General features: G+C 48.4%; 1 long non-coding RNA gene across 1 annotated transcript; it reads left to right on the top strand.

The window, feature by feature from the left end:
• Window positions 1–21,850, top strand: LOC129047556 (uncharacterized). Its single transcript, XR_008509323.2, has 3 exons — window positions 1–98; window positions 2,259–2,370; window positions 21,744–21,850. It is a non-coding gene; the product is annotated as an uncharacterized LOC129047556 (long non-coding RNA).
• The last annotated feature ends 3,823 nt before the right edge of the window (window positions 21,851–25,673 follow it).

The raw sequence follows: 25,673 nt of genomic DNA, 5'->3' as shown, positions 1-25,673 counted from the left end.
ACACTCCCTCCTGCTGCCTTGTGAAAAAGGTGCCTGCTTTCCCTTCGCCTTCCGCCATGATTGTTAAGTTTTCTGAGGCCTCCTAGCCACACTTCCTGGTAAGCCTGCAGAACTGTGAGTCAATTAAACCTCTTTCCTTTATAATTACCCTGTCTCAGTTGGTATTCTATTTATTTATTTATTTATTTGAGACAGTTTCACTCTGTTGCCCAGGTTAGAGTGCAGTGGCATGATCTCTGCTCACTGCAAACTCCGCCTCCCAGGTTCAAGCAATTCTGCCTCAGCCTCCCAATTAGCTGGGCTTACAGGTGCCTGCCATCATGCTCAGCTAATTTTTTGTATTTTTAGTAGAGACGGGGTTTTCACTATGTTGGCCAGGCTGGTCTCGAACTCCTGACCTCAAGTGATCCACCTGCCTTGGCCTCCCAACGTGGTGGGATTATAGGTGTGAGCCACTGCGCCCAGCTTCAGGTGGTATTCTTTATAGTGTGAGAACAGACTAATACACCAGCAACGAATGAGAGTTCCTTTTGCTCCACACGTCCTCTCCAGAATTTGGTTTTGCCAGTGTTTTGTATTTTGGCCATTCTAATAGTGACATCTCATTAGACTTTAGTTTGCAAGTCTCTGATGACTTATGATGTTGAGCATTTTTTATATGCTTATTTGTCATCTGTGTGTCTCCTTTGGTGAGGTATCTATTCAGGTCATTTGCCCATTAAAAAAAAATTGTGTTATTTCTTTATTAAATTTTAAGAGTTCTTTGCATATTTTGGATAACAGTCCTTTATCAGACACGTCTTTTGTAAATATTTTCTCCCAGCCTGTGGCTTGTCTTCTCATTCTTGTGATGATAGGTGATTTTAAATTTCTTCTTCTTATCTCATTTTAATAATTGTTTTGCAATACATACGCATCACTTGATTATTGATTATTAATCTTTTTAAAAAGAATTTAAAAGTTGAGCTCAAAGCAGGAAAGGGAAGCTTTATATGTATGCCATTTAATAATATTTACATTAGCCCTGTGAGGCAAAAATATACCATTCTCATGTGCATGTGTGTGTGTGTATATGTCTGGGCACATGTTCATGCACAGGTGCAAAAAACCAGAGTCTAGCGAGGAAAAGTACCTGGCTCCAGGTCACAGAGCTCGGAAGGGCCACTGGTAGATTTGACCGTGGCCCTGTCTGACTCTAGAACTTGCGGTACTTGTTTTACACAGAAGCACACTCACAGAGGAGATATGGCTCTGCTGGCCCCTCTGTGGCACAAGCTGCCCCTTCTAGGACTCTGTGTCCACCACGACCAGCCTGGCATTGTCTTGCCTCTTGCATCTCATCACTTTCTTCTCAGCTCTAACTCCTAGAAATGATTCCAGATTCTTTGCAGTGACCAGCCCAGCTTCAAATCACTGATGACTGTCTCCAGGGCAAAAGGGGAAGCTCGGTGAGGTGGGGGAGAAGCAGACAGGAATGGCCAGCACACAAAATAGGCCAGGAAGCCCCTCGCCTCCTTGCTTGGGGCAGTTCTCCCTGCTATTTCTGCCAAAAGCTGGGCTAGCGCGGCCTGCAGCAGGCAAACCTGCTCATCGCCTTGCTCATAGCCTTGAGCTGAGTTTAATGTGCCTCACCTGAGACCTTAGCTGCGCTAGCCAGATACTGTGACTTAGCAGACAATGTTCTCCTTGCCTGAAACCTCTCTAAAGCTCTAGCCCAGGGCCTGGTCCCTAGCAGCCCCTGAATGCATGTCACATGCATGACACCCGGTGATTGGCTGGCCTCAAAGACACTTCCTCACCTCCTTCCCTGGGTGCCACGTTATCACTGTTGCATTGTTGCTTTCTTGTTGCCACCCTTTCGTTCATTTATTGAACAGAAACGTATGGAGCACCTGCTATATGCCAGGCACAGTTCTAGGCTCCGAAGGTTCAATGGTGAACAAGAAAGTCCAAAACATTCCTTCTCTCGTGGAACTCACTTTCCAATGGAAGAAGATAGACTTTAAGCAAAATAAATTTGTATCTTACATAAAGCTGCATATGAAACCCTGATCAGTGCCACAAAGGAAGAGAAGTGGGAAAGAACAGGGCATGAGGTGTGTGGGAGGTTTGCAATTTTAAATAAGTAGTTCCTTTAAATAAGTATTTTTTTGTACTGTTACCCAATAAAGCTACTTTTAAGCCTTCTTCAAAGTTAATCATATGTCAGCCTTTTACAAGCAGAATCACCTGACGCTTTTTGTTTGTTTTCCCTTTAGGTTTTTGTCCCTCTCTTAAAGTGAATGTTCACAGAGCCATGAGCGATGGAAGATGCAGGTGGAGGCATCTTCCCTGTCACCATTGGTATGTCTGGTTGAAACCTGCAACAAGGTATGTTTGGTGTCCTTGGTTGGGTAGGAGGCTGCAGCGCAGCTTGGAGTTAAACAGGCGGCCTCAGGCCACCAAGGGCAGAGCCATGTGGAAACCCTGTGTCCTGGAGCCTCCTGTCTGCAGTCTCTGTGTCCTTCTGCTGGGTCGCCGGCCCTGGGCAGCAGCCTGTGGCACCATAGGGGGCTCCACCCACAGACCCCGCCTGCTCCTCACCATGCACCTTTGCCTCCAGCCACTTTCTGCATTGGCCTTCTTGTTCCTCCACATGGCAGTGCAGCTGCCACCTGGGATTCTGGGCTGTGTCCCTTCCCTATCTGTGCTGGGACAGCATCCTTGCACAGCGTGGCTTTGCAGCCAAGTCCTTTAACTAGTCATTCTGTTTTTTCCTTTCTGTGGCCAGTGCCTGGCTACTGAGCAGTCTCCCCCTGCACCCCCTGTCCTGAACTCATCCCAGCTGTCCCTCCCCAGACCTCAGCAGAGCCCTCTCCTAAAGTCCCATGGTCTGAGCTCAATACCTCCCAGTGGCTTCCCAGTGCTCAGAGACTCTCAGGCATCACCCAAGGTGCTCAGTGACGGGAGCGTTGCTGACTCTGCACGCCCCACACACCACTCAAAGGCCGCTCACGTAATAACAAAGGTCGGAGTCCAGCTCCAGAGCCTCAAATGCAAACCCCAGCTCTGCTGATTTCTAACCAGGCAGCAGTGGGCAAGGAATTCAGCTTGTCTGTGTCTCCCCATCTTAGAACTTTAACACTGGTGTCCTTTTCCCCTAGGGAAGTGGATGGAATCACTGAGGTAATGCAGGCATAGCACTGAGAGGTGGACCTGCCATATAAATGCTTGTGACTGTGACTAAAGCACAAAGTGTAAAGGGATTTGGCAGACAGTCAGGGTGGCCAGGTTCTCTGGCATTGCCATTTCCTGGCTGTGCGATCTTGGGCAAGTCTCTTGACCTCTCTGAACTTCACGTTCTTCTGGAAAGTGGAGATGTGGGTCTTGGTGAGTTTTGAGAATCGAAAGAGCAGATGGAGGCTATAAACTGCTCTACAAGTGCTAAAGCATGGTGTAAATGATGCGGTATGTCTTGAAATATATCAACTGTAGACAGTATTGATATTTTACATTTAAATTAAAATCAAATGAGATATTCAGTTTCTTTGTCACATGTCAAGTGCCCCACAGCCACATGTGGCCTGTGACCATCACGTTGAAAGAGCACACCCAGCACCTACTAATTCATTCACCACACATTCCTAGGGCAGGGAGTCTGTCCCAGTGTCAGCCACAGTGTCCTGGGGACACAGCCACCATTCTGTCCTAGGACAATATTATGCTGGTCCCTTCCCTCCTCCACCAGTCACCTCCCTTCCCTGTGCCTCAGTCTTCCCTCCCCCTCTGTAAAATGGGCAAAAAGGGGTAGAGCATATCAATGATCCCACTCAGCATGGCTCGTGAGAGAGAAATCACACAGTCTTCAGGGTTAGGCTGAGCTAGGTTTGAATCTCAGTTCCTTGCGTAAGTCACAAACTGTCTCTGAGTCTCAGTTTCCCCACTTGGCCTGAGAGGATTGCAGGAGGTAGCTTCTGTGGCACCATCAGCACAGCAAGCCACCAGTCCTGCGTTTAATGCCTGTAGAGTGAGGTGAGCATTGAATGGAGGCAGGAGGAACATGTGAGGTCCCCACAAAGAAGAGGAGAGAGATTGGGAGGGAGAGGCAGGGGGGGCTCTGTTGCTGCAGGCTGAGCTGCTGCAGGGGTGCACGTGGCGGGTGGCACGTTCCCTCCACCCACTGGGCTCTGCATCTGGCAAGAGGCGGGGCTCAGCTCAGACAGCTTAGCTCACGTGTTGCTGAGTCACCTCTGGGCCTTGAGGGATTCCTGGGAGGGGCGTGAGGCACTGCACGTCTCCATGTGGGAGGGAGATGGGAGGTGGCTTCCAGGCTCAGCCCTCCCTTGCCTTCAGCCTTCCCACCGCCCTCCCCTTCTCCAGCCTGGAACAGTGGCCTTGGGATTGTGCCAGGCAGTGACAAGCACCCATGGCCTGGGCAAGTCCCGACGGGGAAAAGACCCTGGTTTCCCAGACTCCAGCTAAGGGCCCACTTGGGGTTTAGGAGTTGAACGCAGACCTTGCCCCAGCCCTCCTGGAGCCCAGCTCAGTGGAGGAGACAGGCCTATAATTCTACCCCAAGGTGCATGGATGTTAGGTGCCAGGCCCTGCCACCAGCAACAGTAACCCTGGGTGGGACTCTTTGCTCTCTGAGCCACAGCTTGCAGGTCTGAAAAATGGATACGAACACCTGCTCTGCCCAGTCTCTTCTGGACCTGAGGGCATGTGCTGTGCAGATAGCAGGGCCTCCGTGAAGTCAGAAGCTGAGGCTCAGAGGAGGCTGACTGCAGCGGGCCAGCCTGGAGCAGGGAGGGCACCGGATTCTCGCTGGGGAGAAGCCTGGCTTTGCCATTCAGAGGATTTGGACGATGGAGGACTTGAGACCTCATTTAATACCCCCGGCTTAGTTTCCTTCTCCCTCTTAAGGCAAAGTGTGTGCTGCCCAGCTTAGTTTCCTTCTCCCTCTTAAGGCAAAGTATGTGCTGAAGGTGAGGAGAGGATGGCTGTGAGCAGCAGGGGCTTCCTGGGTGCCCAGGTGGCTTCCCCCTTACATGGCAGGTGCCTGGGTAATCTGTGGAGTCATATGGTTTCTCACCTGGCTACTGTGTGTCTCCCATCTAGACTGTCAGCTGTCTGAGGGCAGGGCCCGTGAGGCCCTGTTTGCAGCTGTACCCCCAATTCTTGAGACCTCAGGAAATGCTTGTTGAATGAATAAAAGGGAGTGAATACCAAAAGGCATGCTGAGAGTAGGTACACCCCCACCTCGTTGCCCCAAGAGGTCTTGTGTTTCCATAGGGGCAGTAACAAGGGTTGCTGTGAGACCTCAGCTGGGCACCAGATCCCAAGGAGGTGAGTGAGAGCAGAAGGTGGATGAGAGCAGAAGGTGAGTGAGAGCAGAAGGTGGGTGACAGCAGAAGGAGAATGAGAGCAGAAGGTGGGTGAGAGCAGACGGTGAATGAGAGCAGAAGGTGAGTGAGCGCAGAGGTGAGTGAGCGTAGAGGTGAGTGAGCGCAGAGGTGAGTGAGGGATCAGAAGTTTCTAGCAGCCCAAAAGCACTGAAAAAAAAGAAGAAACTCATGTTTTCTCCCCAGGAGGCCCCAAGGAGTAACTGTGACATCCGGTGGTGGGGGCAGTGCCGGTGAGGGCTACCCACCCCTGCCTGCAGAGCAGGACACTGGGCCAGCTCAAAGCAGTCAGAGCTGAGGAAGGGCACAGCAGACAGGCTTGGGTCTGGCTACATGACTCCGCCTGTGCTTTGCACCTCACCACGTGGGCCTCGGTTTCCTCCTCTGTCAAATGAGTGAAGATTGAGATGAATAAATATTATTATGGCACAGAGAAGACAGCTAGTTGGGTTCAAATGGCAGAGTTTTGCTGCCATGAATTATCCCTGCAATAACTGCTGTTTAATTGAGGAATGACTCACCCAGAGAGAAAAATGCACAGAGTGGGTACATCTTAAGTGGATGTACATCTTAAGAGTGAGAATTTTTTACATAGGTATACATCGTGAAGCCACCACTGAAGTCAAGACAGAGAACATTCCCCGGCTTCACAGACTCCTGGTGCTCCTTCCTGGTCAATATCCAGCGCTTCTCTGAGAAGCAACCCCAATCTCACTTTCCATGAGCTTGTTTTGCCTGATCTTGAACTTCCTACGAAAGGAACCCCACAATGCCTCTGTGTCTTTGTGACTTCTGCCTTCTTTTTCGCCAGCCCATCTCCCACCCCCCCTTTCTTTGGTAAAGGGGCTTTGTTTGCCTTTGGGTCCTATCCCTCCTTCCCACTCAGTCCATCTCGTTTGGGGGACTCTCTCTGTCCCCCAGCCCCACCTCCAGAGATGCACACTTGAGCCAGCCTGATGCATGAGCTTCCTACAGCTGCTGTAACAAATTGTCACAAAATTAGCAGCTTACAATACCACCAGTGTATTTTTTTTATTTATTTATTTTTGAAATGAGTCTTGCTCTGTCACCCAGGCTAGAGTGCAGTAGCACCATCCCGGCTCACTGCAACCTCCACCTCCCGGGTTCAAGCAATTCTGCTCAGCCTCCTGAGTAGCTGGGATTACAGGTGTGCCAACAGTGTATTTTCTTAGAGCTCCAGACATCAGAAATTTGAAATGGGTTTTGCTGGATCAAGAGGTGTCAGCAAGGCCAAACTCCCTCTTGGAAGCTCTAGGGGAGAATCATTTCTTTGCCCTTCCCAGCTTCTAGAGGCTGCTTGCATTCCTTGGTGGAGTCGTTTCCTCCATCTCAAACCATGGCTCAAACTATGCTTCCAAGGCCACCTCTTCTCTCTCAACTTCCCCTGATAAGGACTATTGTGATTATACCAGGGCCACCCAGATAACTGGGGAGAACGTCTCCATCTCAGAATCCTTAATTTAAATCTATCTGTAAAGCCTCTTTTGCCATAGAAGGTAACACATTCCCAGGTTTCAGGGATTAGGATGTGGACATAGGGGAAGGGGATGGTGCGTAGACATTATTCAGCCAGCGAGTGCATCTGGCCATGGCGAACATTCCATTCCCTGGTCATTGTGACTGACTCTAATTGGACTATGACCCAAACCAGTCCAATGAGAGTTGCCCAGATGGCTTTTGCTGAAACTCTATAGGAAATGGTAACTGGGTAGGATACAAGCCTGAAGCTGCTGCGAGACCAAAACTTAATCGTTGCTTGGGAAGTCTGCCTGACATTGAAGACAACATAAAGGAGAGCAGAGCCATGGCACATGGACATGGTACATGCATGATCACGTGTGTGCACACACAGGCACACACATGCACACACACACGTACACGAGCACACACACAAACACACACACATGCTATTCTGATGACAATGTGTAAATACCTGAATCCAGCCCTGCCTGAAGCTCGCAGCCCTTCAGAATTTTGGGCCACATGAGTCAGAGTATTTTCCTTGTGCCTTAAGTCCATTTGAGTTGAGTTTCTTAGAAACACATACCTATGATTCTGTTTCCCCAAAGACTCTGGAATTCAAAATGAGAACTTCTCAGACTGTGGCACTAGCCACATCATCTCTGACGCTCAGAACTTTCTGCCGTGCAGTTTTAAGCTCCCTGGTTTGTGGATTTCTCCCCGGCACTCCCCACTGCCAGAGCTCCTTCCTGCTCCACAGGTCATAGGATCACCCAACAAATCCCATCAGTTACGCAAGTCCTGGCAAGAGGAGCTGCATGTCCTGGGCTGCATTCACACATCTCTGAGCTGTCACCATGGTGCTCACAGGAAAAGAGCTACCATTTTCCTAGCCCCCTCCCACCTTGTGCCCCAGACTCTGCTTCCATCATTTCATTTAACCCTGATAAGGTCCCTGTGGCTTGGGAATTACTAGTCCTGTTTCATGGTGGAAGAAATAGAGGCTCAAAAGGTCCTAGTAGCCTGCTCACAGTCACACAGCCAGCTGGTGCCAAAGCCAGCCTCAGAATCTGATCTGGCCCACAGCTGGGCTGCCCATCACAGTGTGGTCCCAGACCCTAGGCAGGTGCAGGTTTCCACTAGCAAAGAGCCTACTGGAAACATCTTCTCCATGGCTGACTTGCATCAGCCACACAAGAGCCTCTCTGTGGGCCTGGAACAGGGGCACCTAGAAACAAGGCCCTGGGAAGCCAGAGCTGAGCTGGAGAAAGAGCTGCCCAGGGAGGCACATTTGAACCTCAGTCAACCCTGTTTTCACTGTGCATTTTATACGCATTAAGGTTCTTCCTTTCTTTCTGCTCTTCCTCTTTCTTCTCCTCTTTCTCCTCTCTCCCTCTTCCTTTCTCTCTTTTCCTCCTTCCTTCTCCTCCTTCCTCTTCTCTTCTCTCCTCCCTCTCCCCAACTTTCCCAGGCCATGGCAATCCCCTGCCCCTCTCCCTCAGCATGTTCCCCTCCTGCCTCTGCCCCCAACCTGTGGTTTGGAAACTGTCAGCCTCAACCTAGTTGTGGCTAGGAAAAGTCTGGCTAATAGACACAAAAATGGTTTTTAAAATATTTTAAAGTGAAGACAGCCCGCTAGGGAGATGAGGCAGAAACCTAAATGACTGTGACCCAGGGCAGAGCGTGATAAGGTCCGGAAGATAACAGATTTGCCTCTCAAGTCAAGGTCTTGGATTTTGGGCAGCTCTACATCAGGGGAATGGAGACATAAACAGGTAATTAATGGTGGTTTTCCAAAAGGCCATAATACAGCCACGTGCAAGTTCTGCAGGAGTTGAGGGGAAACCTAAAACTCTGCTAGGGCCTACGGGAAGCCCTCTCGGGGAGGGCCCTGTGAACTGGGGCCTGCAGGAAATGCTGGAGCTTGAACAGCTAGGAAGGACACTCCAGGAGCAGCACTATGGGATGCATGGATGTGTCTGGAAATGGCCCAGGCACCACGTCTGTGGAATCGAGAGGCTTGGACTTCATACTTATTGCTGCTCCATGCTTTCCGGGTGGCCCTGGACACACTACCTCTGTGTCTATACAATTGGGGAGGATAATAGCCTCCTCAAAGCTACTGCTGTAATAAGGGCACGGGGGCTGAGTGTGAGGCGTGCGCGCATGCAGGTGGACGTGTGGCCACAAGGGTGTCTACATTTTCAGTGGGACCGGCTGTCTCCCTGCAAAGGAGCAAGTTGCTAATACCAGGGCCTCCTGGGCTGTGGGATGCCAGCAGAGATACCCTATAATGTCAGAACTTTCCAGAGCTCTCAGACCTCTTCATGTCTTAAGGAATGACGACAGCTAGCATTTATTGAGCACTTCCAGTATACAGGGAACTTTGTGTGCCTTATCTCTGACCCTCACAGTAACTCTGAATTCTCATTTTGTAGATGAGGCACAGAGACAAGCTATGTGTCCCAGGTTGCACAGCTGGCGAGAGATAGAGCTGGGAGTGGAAGCCAGCCCCATCTTTGCCTGGCACCCAGGGGCACTCAGCGAATGCTTGCAGACTGATTGGCAGTGAATAAACAAGGAGGTAGACACCGAATTCGGGCATTAGACCCTATGAGGATGGAGACTGGAGGTTGGCTGGTCCCGATTCTCCCTGACCATCTCTATCTTTCCATGGTCGATCCTTGATTACCTTTAGTGATGGGAGACTCAGTCTGGAAACCTGACTTCCAGGCCTGGTGGGACCTGAGGGACCTTGAGGAAGGCCCCTTTCCTTTCCCATCTGAGGCACTGTGGTGTAGATCACTCCAGTTATCGGGCCCTGCCCTGCTGGAATCCGGGTGTGAGCAAACATATTATTGTGGGAAGGGTACCTATGGCCGAGGTTATCAAATCAGCAGCCTGCCTTGGCCCTGGAAAGTGGGTCATAGGAGGAAGGAGAAAGCGCCTTTTGTTTCCTGGCAGGTAGGGTGGAGCAGGGAGGGGAGGGTGCAAAGTGCTGAGAGGCGGGTGCAGGGTACTCGTGTGCAGTGTGAGGTGCAGGCGGAGGGGCCTCCGCTGGGTGCTCAGGTGGCCAAAGGCTTGGGGTTGGGGGATGGTTCAGGGAAAGATGCCCCTGTCTCTTTCTGGCATGGAAAGTTCTACAAGCTCCCTGCTATAGGGAGGAGGCCAACTTTCTCTTCCTCTCCTTCTGCTCCTTCCCTTCTTACTTTCTCATTCTGGCAAAACTGAAATTCTGTGCCTCTTTACCCCCACACCACGGGCATGGGGCTTCCTGCTCCCACTCCAGCTGTCGGGATGCCTGGGATGTGTCCTCTCCTCTTCTGCCCCTGGTTAGTCCTCCTCTGTCTGCCACTTTCTCCAGGAAGGAACCCGGGCCTCCTCTCAGCCTCCCCATCCCCTTGGCCCTCCGTCTGTCAGAACTTTGGCTCCCTGCAACTGAACTGTTGCAGTGTGTGTGATGTCTCCCTCCCTGCGGGCTGCACCTCTCTTCCTAGGGGCGGGGCTGGGCTGCCCCATTTCTTTCTGAATGTCTAGTCCCTAGGCCAGTGCTAGGGAACCACTGCCAAAGTAACCCATGGACACAGAGAGCAGGGGGCCCCCACGGCTCCCACTGGGGAAGTGGTCCCTTCACACGTGTCCAAGAACCGTGGAGTCTCCTTGCAGACTGTGGGAACTGGCCTCAGCTGGCCCATATGGCATGAGAAGAAAACCAGCAGGGGAATCACTGAGTTCAGGGAGCCTGTGCCAGTTTCCTGGGCTTTCCTGGAAGTGCTGTGTTTCTTCTTTAAGGCTAGAGTTTAAGGCCTAACAGCTGTGAAGTGGGAGGAAGTTGAAACCAGCTTGGCAGAGGAGATTCTACATTGCCATGGGGCAGGGGGAAGCCTCATGATGGGGACCCCTTGGATTCAACCCCTGCCCATTTGCCTGTGGCTGCTGGGCAGAATGGGACCCAGGGGACATTGCTGAACATATGGCATCAAGGAAGTTGTACTTTATGCAGCAGTTAAGTTATAACTGGTTATATTGAAGTCTTGTATAATCAAAATTACCCTTGGGAAGCCTGTAAGTTGCCCATGCCATGAAGCTGGGGGAAACCACTCCATGCAGGGATTGCCCATGTCTGTTCTTATTGCCTCATGACTACCTTTCTGGGCCAGGCTGCCATCTTCCCATGCCTAGGGTACTGCAATCGCCTCATACTTTGAGTCTTCCTGCATCTTCCCTTTTGTCTATTTCCTGGTTGTAGCATGGAAATTCCCATATGTCAGGAATCGTCTCCATCTTGCACACACTGGGTCAGCTGGTCACTCTACACCACATCTTCTCAGGGTTAAAACCAAGTCCTTTCGTAGCCCCTAAGACCCCAAATGCACTGATGCCATCAATGCCCCATGGCCAACCTAGACCCTCTCCAACCTCATCTCCATACCTTTGGCCTCACATCTTCTGTTCCAGCCCCACTGGACTCCCTGCTGGTCCTCGGTTATGCCAAGTATGTTTCTGACTCAGGGCTTTTTGCGCCTGCTATTCCCTTTGCCAAGAATTCTGTTATTTTTTGAGACGGAGTCTCACTCTGTTGCCCAGGCTGGAGTGCAGTGGTGCAATCTTGGCTCACTGAAACCTCTGCCTGCTGGGTTCAAGCCTCAGCCTCCCACATAGGCTGCCTCAGCCTCCCACATAGTTGGGACTACAGGTGCATACCACCACAGCCAGCCAAATTTTTTTTTGTTCTTGTATTTTTTTTAGTAGAGACAGGATTTCGCCATGTTGGCCAGGCTGGTCTTGAAATCCTGACCTCAAGTGATACACCCGCTTTGGCCTCCCAAAGTGCTGGGAATACAGGCATGAGACACCATGCCCAGCCTGCCTAGAATTCTTTCCTCCCACATATCCATATTGCTGTCTCCCTTACTTTTTTCTGGCCTTGCTTTATGTGCACCTTTATCAGTGAGGCCTCCCCTATACAAAAGACTGCCCCTCCCTGTGAAGGGTAGTTTCCAACGATGGCTGCCTCCAATACCTTCCCTCCTTGTATGTGCATGCCACTCCTTATAGCAAAAGGCAGCAAGATTTTTCCCATCCTTTGACTCTGGGCTGGATTTTGACTCCATCCACCAGTACATGTGGTGGAAATAACACCGTACCTGCCCATGTGTCACATTGAGAGCTTCCCCTTCCTCCCTCTTGAAATCCAGCTGCCACGTAAGAAATCTGCCACTCCTGAGACCACCGTGCTGTGAGGAAGCCCTAGCTAGCCTGGTGGAGAAGCCACTTGAAAAGAGATTCCCAAGAACCCCTGACTGTTCTAGCCATCTCAGGTTAGGTGCCAGACATGTGAGAGGAGATGCCCACTCAGTTGGTGTAGCACCAGCAGGCTCCCCATGGAGCAGAAGAACCACTCAGCTGAGCCCAGCCCAGATGACAGAATTGCAAAAAATAATAAATTGGTGTTGTTTTAAATGATTACATTTGGGGTTTGTTATGTGGCAATTGATAACTGAAACCTCCCTTCAACCTGACTCATCAGATTTCCCTTAGTTGGCTTTATTTTTCTTCTGAACTAACTTCCAACTAACAAGCTGTTTAGTTCCTTGTTTATTCTTTGTGTTGCCTGGCTCCCCCTGTTAGAATGTGTGCTCCCTAAGGACAGGGTCTTTGCCACTTTATTCCCCCTATAACTGTTCAATGGCTCTGCACAGTTATACACAATACATAGCAAAAACGGTTTATGCCACATTTTATCAAAATACACTTGGCTAAATCCTGGAGTGGCACTGGTGTTGTGAAAGGTCCCACACCATGTGAGCACTTGGGAACTTAAGGAACAGGCTCTTGTCTCCTTTTCACACCCACCAGGGGCACACTCTCATGGAGGGAAGGAAGAGCAAGCAAAACCACCCACATAATTCAAGTGGCAAGTGTGGATTATTTTCTCTTTTTCTTCTATAGAGCAGGTGTTGTTTAGGTTATTTTAATGCGTGTACACTGTGTCTTCACTCTACATATGCAGATGAAAATATAGATAAAAACTTTATATGCCCAGACATTATACTCATCCAGCCTTCTTCCTTGGAGATTTCCTTTGCTCCCAGCTTCCCTGGGTTCTTCAGTGGTAATTGTCTCCCAGGCCTGCTGGGAGGGCCAAGCTTGATGTTGATGATAGAACTGGAGCTCCCCAATCACATGCATCACCCGGCAGCTTGTTAAAAATGCAGCTGCCCAGGGCCCACCCCCTAAACATTCCGGTTTTGTATTTCTCAGGTGGAGCCTGGGAATCTGAATTTTGGACACACATTCTAGGTGCTATTTCAGAGCAGTAGACTTTGGGAGGCTGGGTGTTCTCTCATGAACTCTAACTGTGCTAGGCGATGCTTGCATTCATTTTCTAGAGCTGCTGTAACAAACTGCTACAAACTGTGTGGCTTAAAACTGCAGAAATGTTTTCTCTCACAGTTCTGGAGGCTAGAAGTTTAGAAATCAATTTCACTGTGCCAAAATCAAGGTGGCTTCAGGGCCGTGCTCCCTGCAGAGGGTCTAGGGCAGAATCTGTTCCTGGCCTCTTGCAGCTTCTTGTGGCTGCTGGCACTCTACGGCATGTGGCCGCATCACTCTGATCCCTGTATCTGTGGTCACATCGCCTTTTCTTCTCTGCCAAATCCCCTTTGCATTATAAGGACACTTATGATGACAATTAGGGCTCACTTGAATCATCCAGAATGATCTCTCCATCACAAAATTCTTAGCTTGGCCACATCTGCAAAATCCCTTTTGCCATATAAAGTATCATTCACATGTTTAAGGGCTTAAGACCCAGATGATCTTGGGGGCCATTACTTGGCCTAACACAACCCTTTTCCCCATTCCTCAGGAAGAACAATGGCTCAGAGAAGCTAAGTGACTTTCCCAAGGCCACACAGCTATTCAGAGACCTAGTTTGAATTCACCTTCATCTACACCACAATCAATTCAAATGTGACTGAATTTATAACCCCAAGGTATTTTTGTGCAAGATTTCAAAGATTGTGCAAGCTGTGTATAGCAATGGGATAATTCACAATAAAGGCTGATAAAGATAAGGCATTATCAGGAAATAAAATACATTTTCATTTTCAATAAAAGAATATGGACACCAAAAGTATTTACCCACCCACCCTCAAACAAAAATAATCATCATTACAAAGGGACTAATGCTTCCTACCCTTGGACAAAGTGAAGGATCATATTCAGACCAGTGTGCATGTAGCTGACTCTTGAGAAAGAGATGACTATCTCCAGGGTTCAGACTTCACCCAATTCTTGCAGGGCCATGTGAAGTTAGAGCTAATTTCAGTAATCACCTCATTTTAATAAGATGTCCTACAATCTTGGGCAGTGACTCAGAGAAGCAGCCAAAAAATAATAATAGTAATAAAAATAAAAAGAGAAAGAAAAAAAGCAGAAAGCTTATATACTAGCACCACTGACTGCCCACCCCAATCAGCTCTACCTTCAAGAAAGTAAAAAAAGGTTAGATAGCCCCCTCCATAATACTGAAGGAGGCTAAGGATTTCTGTGCCCACTTAAGACCATCCATGGTTTTCATTTTAACTTGATTTTGTCTACATAAAAATGCTGAGGGACAGATATGTTGGTGGCATGCATGGTTTTCTGAGCCTGGCAGTCTCTAGGGCATATGGTAGCTAACTTGAGCATGTATCTTCTATATTCCAGAACCTACTATAATATCTCACAAAAGCTACAATTGTTTTAGCTATAAGAAACAGCATATACATACAACGACCAGACTGAATGATGAAGGGAATTTGTTGGTGTAATATCTGAAAATCTTGGAAATTAGAAAGGGCTTCAGGAAAGGCTTGATTCAGCATCTCTATGGCTATCAACAAGGCCCAGTTTCTTCCATGTCTCCATCCTTCCCTCCACTGTGTTGGCTTCATCCACAGGCTCATTCCTTTCTGATCACAAAGCGGCTGCCAGCTGCAATCTGAGCTGCATTCTTCATCTTTCACATCCAGTGGGGATGAAGCATCGTCATCATCTTAGGTAATAACCGAGGTTCGTTCCCTCATGACAGGGAAATCAAGGATGTGGACACACAAGGAGTGAGGTTAAGAACAGAGGTTTAATAGGTGAAAGAAAGAGAAAAGCTCTCTCTCCTGCAGAGAGAGAGGGACTCCTGAGTGGGTCTTCCAGTCTGCGGCAAAGTGCAGGAGGTTTTACAGATGAGCTTGAGGAGGTGGTGTCTGATTTACATAGGACACAAAGGATTGGTTGGAGCAGGTAGGCCATTTGCATAGCGAGGGAAGTACTGGTTTAGACTAGGTGTGCTGTTTGCATAGCTTGTGAGGAAACTGGCTGCCCCACCCTAATATTTTATTATGCAGATGGGTTCTCTACCTGGCTGATGCCATGTTGCCTGCTTCTTCACTGTGCACGTGGAGCCTGAGGGGAATGTTTCAAGGAAGAGAGGACAAGCAAGTCAGCATCTGGAGGATCGGGTATGTGAACAGGGATGCAGGGAATTGAAGAATGATTCTGTCTTATCCCAATAAAGGGTCATTTGGGGTATTAACCTATAAACACAGACTATTAAATGGATGCATATACATACATAAATACAGAAAACCCACTATAATTAAGGGTATACAACCTTTGTAGAGGGAAGTTAAATTACGGCTCCAGATAACCACCAAAGAATATCTTTTGTTTTCCCCCTTCTTTTTGACATTGCTATTTAAACCTATCTTCCTTCCCCTCCCACTACAGAGAAACTTGCTGTAGATTGCATCTTCACAGGACACTTGGTGATCAATTTTCAAAGAGTTGACACCTGAGGGCCAGTAGGATGGAGGCTCCATTTCAGAGGCAGTGTGGCAAGCACTTGTGGATGCTGAGTGTTTATGTCAGGCCCAGTTTTTGTGCACCCAATACTCAACATTTCAATGCATACCTTTGCACACCTCCTGTTCACTATGGCTCAACTTTCAGCTCACTGGCCAATAGCCGAAACCTAATATTTTAAGGGAAAAGAACTAAACCTGGGCAATGAGTGGGGGCTTTACAAAATTCTTGATGCTTCAACCTTACCACAAACAAATTAAATTGGTTTTTCCAGCAAAAAGGCTGGAACATCAGTATTAAGAGCCTCCCCTATCTTCATCCTCACCCCTCCAGTGATTCTGCTGAAAAGTTAGAATTGAGAATAATGGATCTAATTCTAGAAGGTTTGCAGAGAATTTTGATGGGGTAAAATAATTGTCCACAAGGAAATATCTGTATCTCTTCAATAAACAAAAGAGGGAGGCAAGGCGATGGAGTAGGACATCTTAGAGAGAATGGCTACACAAAACTTACTCTAAAAGAATGAAGTAAGAGAGGATAGATTGCATTCATTAAGTGGCTGGGGTTCAGCTGAATACAAGACTGCCAAGAATAAAGATCACACATCCCAACCTCCATTGTAGCCAGCTGAGGCCACAGGATGGTTTTGGTCTGTGGTTTATGAGCAGAAGTGAGGTGCACAGCTTCCAGGGTGAGCCCTAAAAGGGAAGGGATGTCCTCTTCACACTCCTTTCCTGTTTCTCTCCTCACAGAGGCAGCACTGTGTTGCATGGCTCCAGAGAGCACCACTCTCCTTGTGTTCTATGCAACATGGCCACGAGTTATGCATTGGGGCACCTGGCCGTAAATCATCACCAACCCTGTGGATGAAACAACACCCCAGGGAGGGTGGAGGAGTACAGGGGAAGGAGCCAGGGCCCCCATGAAAAATTTCTTCCAGGAATTTCCCAAGCCCAGACCATTGCATGAAAAGAGAAATAAATAATCTTTTTGTTTCTATCATATTGTTTTTGGTCTCAGTTGGGGCAGCCGACCCTATATTGCAAAAAACAGACTCAATCACCTTCATTATTAGGAAAGTCAGCTCTGCAGCAATTCTTCCCTTAAACACCACAGGGTGTTCTGGGCGTTAAAGGGAAAACTTTAGAAAAACTAAATGTAACAGAATTTAATTGAATTGAAAAATGGTTCTTGAATTGGGCAATCCCCAAAACAGAATGGGTTGAGAGACGCTTCCAGGCTGCCACATGGTAGAGGATGATTTATGGGCAGAAAAAAGAGAGTGACATATGGAAAACGGAAGTAAGGTACAGAAACAGCTGGATGGGTTCTAGCTTGGCATTTGCCTTCTTTGAACATGTTTTGAACTTTGAACAGTTGGCCGTCTGTGATTGGCTGAAACCCAGAGATTGGTACTAGAGTTGGTTATAGCCTGTTTACACATCCAGTTAGGTGATAGTTCACTATGTATGAAGAAACATTTAAACCAAACTGAATTTAACATGGGTAAGACACATTAAATTTCGTTAAAGGGCCATGAGGTTGAAGGCAACTTTCACCTCCAGAGCCCCTGCCTTCTGTGCCTGGATGCCCAGAGGTTCATCAGCCTGTGACGTCACGTGGGATATCATCCATCCTCCTCTGAGAGCCCCAGCAGGGTAAAGATATGGCAAAACCCAGACTGTTGTATTCATCGCTGTGTACCTAGAGTCCATCACTGTACTAGCACACAGTAGGGCTCAGAGGTGCTGCTTGCTCAGTAAAGGACTGAATGAACACATTGATGGCTATAGCCGGTGAGCGATGCACCAGACGGGTGCTTGCATTCCTCCATGCTTTGGCTCCATCCAACCCATCTGCTTCCTCTACAATGTCTTCTTCCCGTGTGGACCAACAGCAGCAACAGCACCTGGGGACTTGTTAGAATGCAAACTCATAGGCTGCTCTCCAGAGTGCCCAAGTTGGGAGCTCTGGTGCTGGCGTGGGGTGCAGGAGTCTGTGTTTTAATGCACCCACCAGGCGATTCCAATGCTAGCTCGAGTTTGAGAGCTGCTGCTCGCCATGACTGTTTCACAAATTGCACAGCACAGCCATTCCTTTGTTGTTCCCTCTATCTGGGATGCCTTTCTCCCTGTCTCTGCCAGTAGCAGGCTCACTCATGTTTGGGGGACTCTGAACATGCCACCTCCTCCAGAAAGTATCCCCAGATCCCCACAGTCTGGAGGAATAACTCCCTGGAGATACTCACAGGCTGTGCCTGTCTCTTCAATCCCTGGTTTATTCAGGCCAGAGCTTCCTGCCTCCCCAACTGGGATGTAAGCTCCTTTCTGCAGTACCAGGTTTTCCTCAACTCCCCAGCCCCTGGCTCTATCGAGCCAAACTTATAGTGGTATTCAATAAATGCTGTTGGTTTGGTTTTTTTTTTTTTTTTGGGGGGGGGGGAGACGGAGTCTTGCTCTGTTACCCAGGCTGGAGTGCAGTGGCGTGATCTCTGATCACTGCAAGCTCCGCCTCCTGGGTTCACGCCATTCTCCTGCCTCAGCCTCCCGAGTAGCTGGGACTACAGGCACCCACCACCATGCCTGGCTAATTTTTTGTATTTTTAGTAGAGACGGGGTTTCACCGTGTTAGCCAGGATGGTCTCGATCTCCTGACCTCATGATCCACCCGCTTCGGCCTCCCAAAGTGCTGGGATTACAGGCATGAGCCAACAAGCCCAGCTTGCTGTTGGTTAGAATAATACCACAGAGCATCAATCTAGCCTGCTTCTAGATATAGACTCACAAAGAAGAAAGCCAGGTGGCACACAGCGATTTTTGTCACATTCTCAGGAGCGACCTCTTACGAACGCATGTCTCTTCAAAGTGCATTTCTGAAAAAGAAACAGATAAAATTACTCCTAACAGTGAGGAAACGAAAAAGATTAACATAAATCAAGCATTGCCCATCTGTCAGCACTGTCTTTGCTTTTTTCTGTCTTATTATTCCTCACCACTCAGGTGGATATGTGTAATTATTCCTCTTGAAGACAGTAATACTCAGAGATGATAAGTGACTTGCCTGATGTCACACAGCCCAAACCCAGACACCTGTCACTGTAATGTTCTTCCAACATTCCAGTCCACGTAAAAGGGATGGATACAGTAAGATGAGAAAAAAAAAAGCTTTTCGGAGGCCGAGGTGGGTGGATCACGAGGTCAGGAGATTGAGACCATCCTGGCGAACATGGTGAAACCCTGTCTCTATTAAAAATACAAAAAATTAGCCGGGCGTGGTGGTGGGCGCCTGTAGTCCCAGCTACTCGGGAGGCTGAGGCAGGAGAATGGTGTGAACCCAGGAGGCGGAGCTTGCAGTGAGCCAAGATCGCGCCACTCCACTCCAGCCTGGGAGATAGCAAGACTCCGTCTCAGAAAAAAAAAAAAAAAAAAAAAAAAAAAAAGCTTTGCAGGAATTGACTTTTTCTACCCTTGTTTACGTCATCCCCAAACTACCATCTCTTTTACAAAGGCACAGTTTCAGCCAATGGGAGGCATCATGTGCAGCCGTTGCTGGCTAACAGAAATGTTTGTCATTCCATAGGCTGTTTACTGGGTCGGGCCTTATCGGGTTAGACTCCAACTCGGTTTAAAAATGAGAGTCACAAAACAAGTGCTGGTGAACAGTCTGTTACTCACTTGGCATTAAGTAAACTCCAGCAACATTATAAACAGCCCAGGGGCAGACAGCTCGGGGGAAAAGGACATGGACCCAGCCAATGCCTGCTCTGAGTCTGCATTTCTGAATTCTCATGTAAACACTCCAAGTTCGTGGGCTGTGCTGTGTCATGAACTAAATGGTCAAATCTAGCATTTACACATGTCTGCCGACTCACCTGGGTTGAAAATCCACTCACAATGCAGTTCTTGCCTTGTTCGGAACTTCAGTTTTCTGATCGGGTAGCCGTGATGACAGTAACAGGATCTACTTCTGGGTGGCTGTGAGGATTTGGGATATGCATTAATGTACCTGTTCCACTGCCTGCCCTGGCGCAAACTCAGTGAATCTTCACTGCTGATGTCTATCCAGTGCCCAGTCTGAGCTAGGGTTTTTACACATGCTGCTTCCAAATTCTCATAGCAAAACCATTACTGAAATGTGATTCCTGAGGCTCAGGGAGAGAACACAAACAGAGGCAAAGCTGGCAGGTAAACGCACCTCTTCTGACTTCACGCCACTGCTCCTTCTCTTCCAGGCAAGGCCTTCAGGCCGGTGAGGGTTGGTGTCATTTGTGGGACAGAAGAGCCCAAATCAAGCTGAGCTGAGGCAATAAATACCCTATCCTGCTTCCAGATCAAAGTCCTTATTTAAAATGAGTATGTCATGTGTAGTAGGGCAAAGCCCGCCACCTCCAATGCCTCTCCTGTTCCCCCAGCAGTGCTGTGAGAGAGGTGGCAGATGTGGCATGGTGGCCCGCATACACATTTGCAAGCTTGAGTTCTGATGTCAGCTCTGCTCCTTATCTTCTGTATATCCTTAGGCACATGTCTGCACCTCTGAGTTTCCACTGTTTCCTCCCCTACAAAACGGGCAGAAGGAGAAGAACCAAGCTTCCTTGTTCTGAGGATCCACAGGTGCAGAGCAAGGCAGAGTAGACACTCCATAATGGTGGCCAATTGTCCCCCAATTCATGCTAAGGAGGGAAAAGAAAAGCAGAGATGTTAAGTGCCTTACCCAAGGATATTGGCTTAGTGAGAGTTGGGACTAGGAACTAAACCCTGGAACTGTTCCATGATAAAGCCACAACTCCAATGTCCCCAATCTCACCATGTGCCAATGCTCCCATCCCCATTACACCAACCTCTGCCTTTAGGAAGTTGCCAGTCTCCTAAAGAGAATAGAAGTAGCTCACAGACCGTTGAAGTACAAGTGGAATCAAAGCACCTGCAAAAAAGGCACAAGCTAAAAGATGTGAGCGGTCTTAGGAGGGAATAATCCTAGTTTGGAGAAAGGTTCTAAGCTTCCAGGAGGAGGTGGTGCAAGTGTTGGCTCTTGAATGAGCAAGGTTGGAAGTGCAGGAATGCTGGCCTGGCGTGTGGAAGCCTGCCAGGGGCTGGGCATTGAGACGGCCCTGGGGCAGACCTTGGAGAGGTTGGCAAGGCTGCACTGGGAACAAAATGTGTGCTTCTCTCTGGATTCTTCCACCTCCCACTTCCCTCCTGGGGAGTGACCCAAACCCTCACCTTCCATCCTGTGCTGAGTCCTAGTGCCCTGAGTTGGGAGAGAAACCAGTATCCACTGTGCAGTTCCTTGCCAGGGACACTGCTAGGTCTCCAATATAGAAACAAACCTCTGCACAGTAAAGATCAGATCGGCAAAGGGAGTTGCTTGAAGTCACAAGGATGGAAGGGAAAGAAGCCGGGATTCCAGCTCCATTATCTCTGGTTCCCAAACCCAGCATCTTTCCGTTAAAGGCCAAGAAAGTCTTTGTATTTGGAGAAAAATAAAGCCCTGTGGTGGAATGGTAGGGCCTCCTTAAATAATGGCACAGTAGGATTATTAGTTGCTTAGTAGCAAACATCTATGGAGTGTTTGCTATATGCCAGGTACTCTTCTAAGGGCTTTTGATATTTTAACTTAATTCCTCACTGCTGCTGCTGTGCCCTATAAAGGAGGCACTATTATTATAATCAGCTTCTATTTCACACTAGGAAATTGACACACACAGTTTAAGTAGCTTGTCTAAGGGCATATGGTTAATAGGATTTAAAGATCGGATTTGAGTCCAGGCAGCTGGGATCCAGCTTACAGCTCTAACTAGAGAAATGTGTGAGGTTGGTCAGGCTGTGCACTGCACAAGGGCGCCTGGCCATGGGGGCACAGAGAAGCTGAAATCCAGCTGGGATTCTGCTCTCTGGGGCTGCTTGGAGGAAGAGGCACCACTGTGTAACTTACACACAAGAACTGCCAAGCCACGACTAGCCTCCTGGAAATGCCAGCTGCTGACTGCACCGTGGCTTTTGCTGATAGCATGATTGATTTTTTTTTTTTCCTTTTTAGATCATGACCTTCCCAAAGTCATCTAGGAGTACAGATAAAAATGCACAGTGCGTGAAAACCGTGAAATGGGGTCCCGCCACCAGCCATGGTGGGGAAAAGCCTTTAAACACCACCCGGCTCTGACATTCTTTCTTTAGGTGATGAAAATGAGCCCTGGAAATCTTTGCATGGGGCTCTGGGCAGGTATGCCAGGGCGTGCAGGTGCACACCACTGACCCAGCCGTCCCTCTTCTAGGAATCAGTCTTCATGCAACTCTCAGCAACCTCTGCCGAGATCTCTGTGGACGCATTGTTTGCAAGAGCAGATCATCAGAAACCACCCAAAAAATCGTAAAGAAGACACTGGGCAAATCAACAATGGCATGCTGAGATTTGGATTGCCAAATTGACCTTGAAGTGAAGGAGGCAGATTTGCTTGTAATAACAGTGAGAGTGATACAAGACCTACTTGAAGTGCAGAACATCCCGTTCACCACGAGACATTGGTAAATAATGTTTTCATGTAAGTATACATATTTAATCATTAGGTTGAAGGCAGCAAAGAGTGTGGTTAAGTCCAAGTGTTATGGAATAAGACTGCTTGGGTGCAGACCTTGGCTCCTACACTAGCCAGGTGAGGATGGGGGAGTTACTGGACTAATTTTTTTTTTTTTTTTTTGAGACAGGATCTTGCTCTGTCGTCCAGGCTGGAGTGAAGTGGCACAATCATGGCTCATAATAGCCTCAAACTGCTGAGGTCAAGCAATCCTCCCACTTTAGCCTCCTGAGCATCTGGGACTACAGTCATGCACCACCATGCCCAGCTAATTTTTAATTTTTTCTGTAGAGATGGTGTCTCTCACTATGTTACCCAGACTGGTCTTGAACTCTTGGTCTCAAGTAATCCTCCCACCTCAGCCTCCCAAAATGCTGGGATTACAAGCCCGAGCCACCATGCCCAGCCATGTTTGACTTCTTGCCTCTCAGGATTAAGGGCTTGGAGGGAGCCTGATATCCCGGGTTTGAGTCCTGGTTTGCTATTTCCTTTCTGCGTGATCTGGACGAAGTGACTCATTCTGAGTGTGTCTCAATTTCTCTGTGTGTAAGCTGGACACGCAGATGGTACTTACCTTAGTGAGCAGCTGCATGCTGCCTTCTTAGGAGGTCTAGGGTACAGTAAGCCCCCAGGAGTGTTAGTTATGCTGAAGCCTGCAAGAAAATGCTGAAGAAATGCACACAGCCAACGTTGGTTATCTCTGAGGAATGTTTACTGTTGGACTCACACATTTCATAGCGTTTAAGATTTTTGAAAGGAATAAGTGAGTCTTGCAATTAGGAAAAAAAATCATGAATTGCAAAAGAATACCTTTGCAAAAGGCCCTCTTGGAGAAGTAACTGTGTCCTTTTAGCACATTCCCTAGAATAAAGGGCCAGTGCACTCAAGCAGCCTGGAGGCCACCCCTCTGCGTCACCATCTCTACCCTACAGTGCACTGGGCTTTCCATTGTCACTGTTCTTACCCCTGGGGGTTGTCCCTTGATAGGTCAGCCTCTCCCACAGTTCTGGGAGCTGTCCCTTGATAGGTCAGCCTCTCCCACAGTCCTGGGAGCTGTCCCTTGATAGGTCAGCCTCTCCCACAGTCCTGGGAGCTGTCCAAGGATAGGGATTATAGCTAATTGATCCTCTCTGCATCTCTGGGGCCTGGTGCAGTGATTGGTACATAGTAGTGGGTGCCTAATGAAGGTTTGCTGAGTACTTGAGGGATTACTGAAGGAAGTTACTTTTGTAGCCTGACAATAAACACACTCCCTTCTGACCCCTCAGGAATGCTCTTGGCACCCGTTCCCAAGTCAGGCCTTAAAAATGAACACTGTGTTAATGACACAACAAAACAAGACATTCCAGACTCAGCCTCGGGCGGCTGACTCTTGAGGCTGCCATGCCTTTGGCCAGCAGCTGCAGAGGCTGTCCTCAGGGAGGGGACCTCCAGCCCTTTCAGTCCAGAGCCACAGCCTCCTGGGACAGACAGCAGACCGTGAAAATGAGGAGTGCAGCCATGGCCACAGGTTCACTTTGTATATTAACAGGAAGAGTTTTCCTTTCCATACATGCATCAGTGTGCCCTCCCTCAAAACAAACAAATAAACAAACAAGCAAAGATAAAAGAAAGAAAAGAGGAGGGACAGAGGGTGGGACATGAGAGGGAGGGAGGAATGAGCGGAGAGAAAGGAAGAGAGAGAAAGGAATAAAGAGAGAGGAAAAAAGGAGAAGGAAAGAACAAGAGAGGGAGAGAGGGAGCAAGGAAGGAAGGAAGGAAGGGAGGGAGGGACGTGTACCTTTTGTAGACAGACCCTCTATCTGACTGCCCCTGACATTACTTTAGAGAGATTAAATAATGAGAATTATTCCTCTTTTGTAAAAAACACCAGGACAAGCTTGTGGGCCATATGATGCCTGCGAGTTCAAAATTCCTGACGCTCTTTTCCATTTTACAGTTGAGTAAACTGAGGGGCTACAGTTTGCCTAAGGTCATTGGGAGTGAGTGAGTGTCCAGCAGAGAGATTTCTGATTTCCCAGTCCAGACCGTTCCCTCTGCTCTGACCCCTTGAGGCCAAGGGTGTGAACATCCCAGAGGCAGGATCTCTCATGGGAGGAGCCCGGCCTACCTGCCTCCTTCAGATCCCTAATCCCACCTCTTCCCAGGAACCCACTGTCATCGTGGAAGTCCACGTGGCCTTTTTAACGGATGCTGCCAAAAACAGTGCTTCCAGCCCCAGGAGGGAGATCAGGGGTGAGAGACTCAGGTTACTACAGAGATAGTGGGGTCAGGGAAGACTAGGGCTTCTCTGAAATTGTAAGTCAAGGGCAGGGACACTGATGCTGATGTCAGCATTGGAGCCAGAACAATGCGAGTGGGAATATCAGTTCTTTTTCTTCTCAGCTGGGTGAGTTTTGACAAGTTATAGAACCAGTCTGGGTCTCAGTATACTAAGGTCTAAAATGGGCTAACACACAAGGCTGTATGCAAAGTCAACTTAACATAAATGAGGCCCTAGCCCCAAGTAGGTACTCCTTGCCACGTGGCTTTTGTAGGAGAAAATTGAGTTCTGTGGGTTTAGGAGGTGAGTCAGCATTTGGTTGTGGGTCAGTACAAGGAGAAGTTCCACCCTTCATGTCAAGACAAAGAAAGGCCAGCTCAGGCCTTATATACTCAGCCCCCCAGATGTGCAGGGGAGGGAGAGGGGGGTTTTGGGGGAGGGCTTTAGGCTAGGGTTCTTTCTAAGAACATAAGCCCAGGAAACAAGGCCTCTGGTCTTGCCTCTACCTCAATTAGCTGTGTGACTTCCGAAAAGTCACCCAACCTCTTTGAAACCCAGTTTTCATAACCATAGCAGGGAAAATAGCATCTCGCAGGCTGCTTGTGTAGAGTAACTGGGTGTGTACAACGCTAGTGCGTAGGGAGCCCATAACAAATGTGACTGCCTCCATCGGCCCAGCTCCACTGAGTACTAGCTGAGAGGAAGCCCCTTCCAGGGCCTCACTTTCTCCCTGCTTGGATTCCTGTTTGTGTCCAAGTAATGTTTCCCAAATGGTAGTTTTTTGTGTACCACAATTATGATTTTTGACATAATTCAAGTACACTTTGTAAAACTCATTCCTCTATATTTCTGAAAATTTAATGGATCCCTTTGTATAAATTGAAATATAAAAATTAAAGGAAAACCAGTGTATAGCTGTTCTGAGTGGAGAAGCAGTTTGGCTGGTCATAAATCAAAGGCCTGGGTAAAAGTAAACACAATCAAAAGCAAACAAGATATTAACTTCCAGCTAGGTCTAGCTGCCGGGGGAGGTGCCCAGCCCAGAGGCTGCTCTTTCCTGGTTAAAAGGAGAGCAGAGGAGGTGTTAGCGTCTGCTCTGGTGCGAAACTGAGGCCTGCTCCTTGGTGTAACC

Source organism: Pongo abelii, chromosome 7 (assembly GCF_028885655.2).
Source record: "Pongo abelii isolate AG06213 chromosome 7, NHGRI_mPonAbe1-v2.0_pri, whole genome shotgun sequence".
Lineage (NCBI taxonomy): Eukaryota > Metazoa > Chordata > Mammalia > Primates > Hominidae > Pongo > Pongo abelii.
This window is presented reverse-complemented; position numbering and strand designations above follow the sequence as displayed.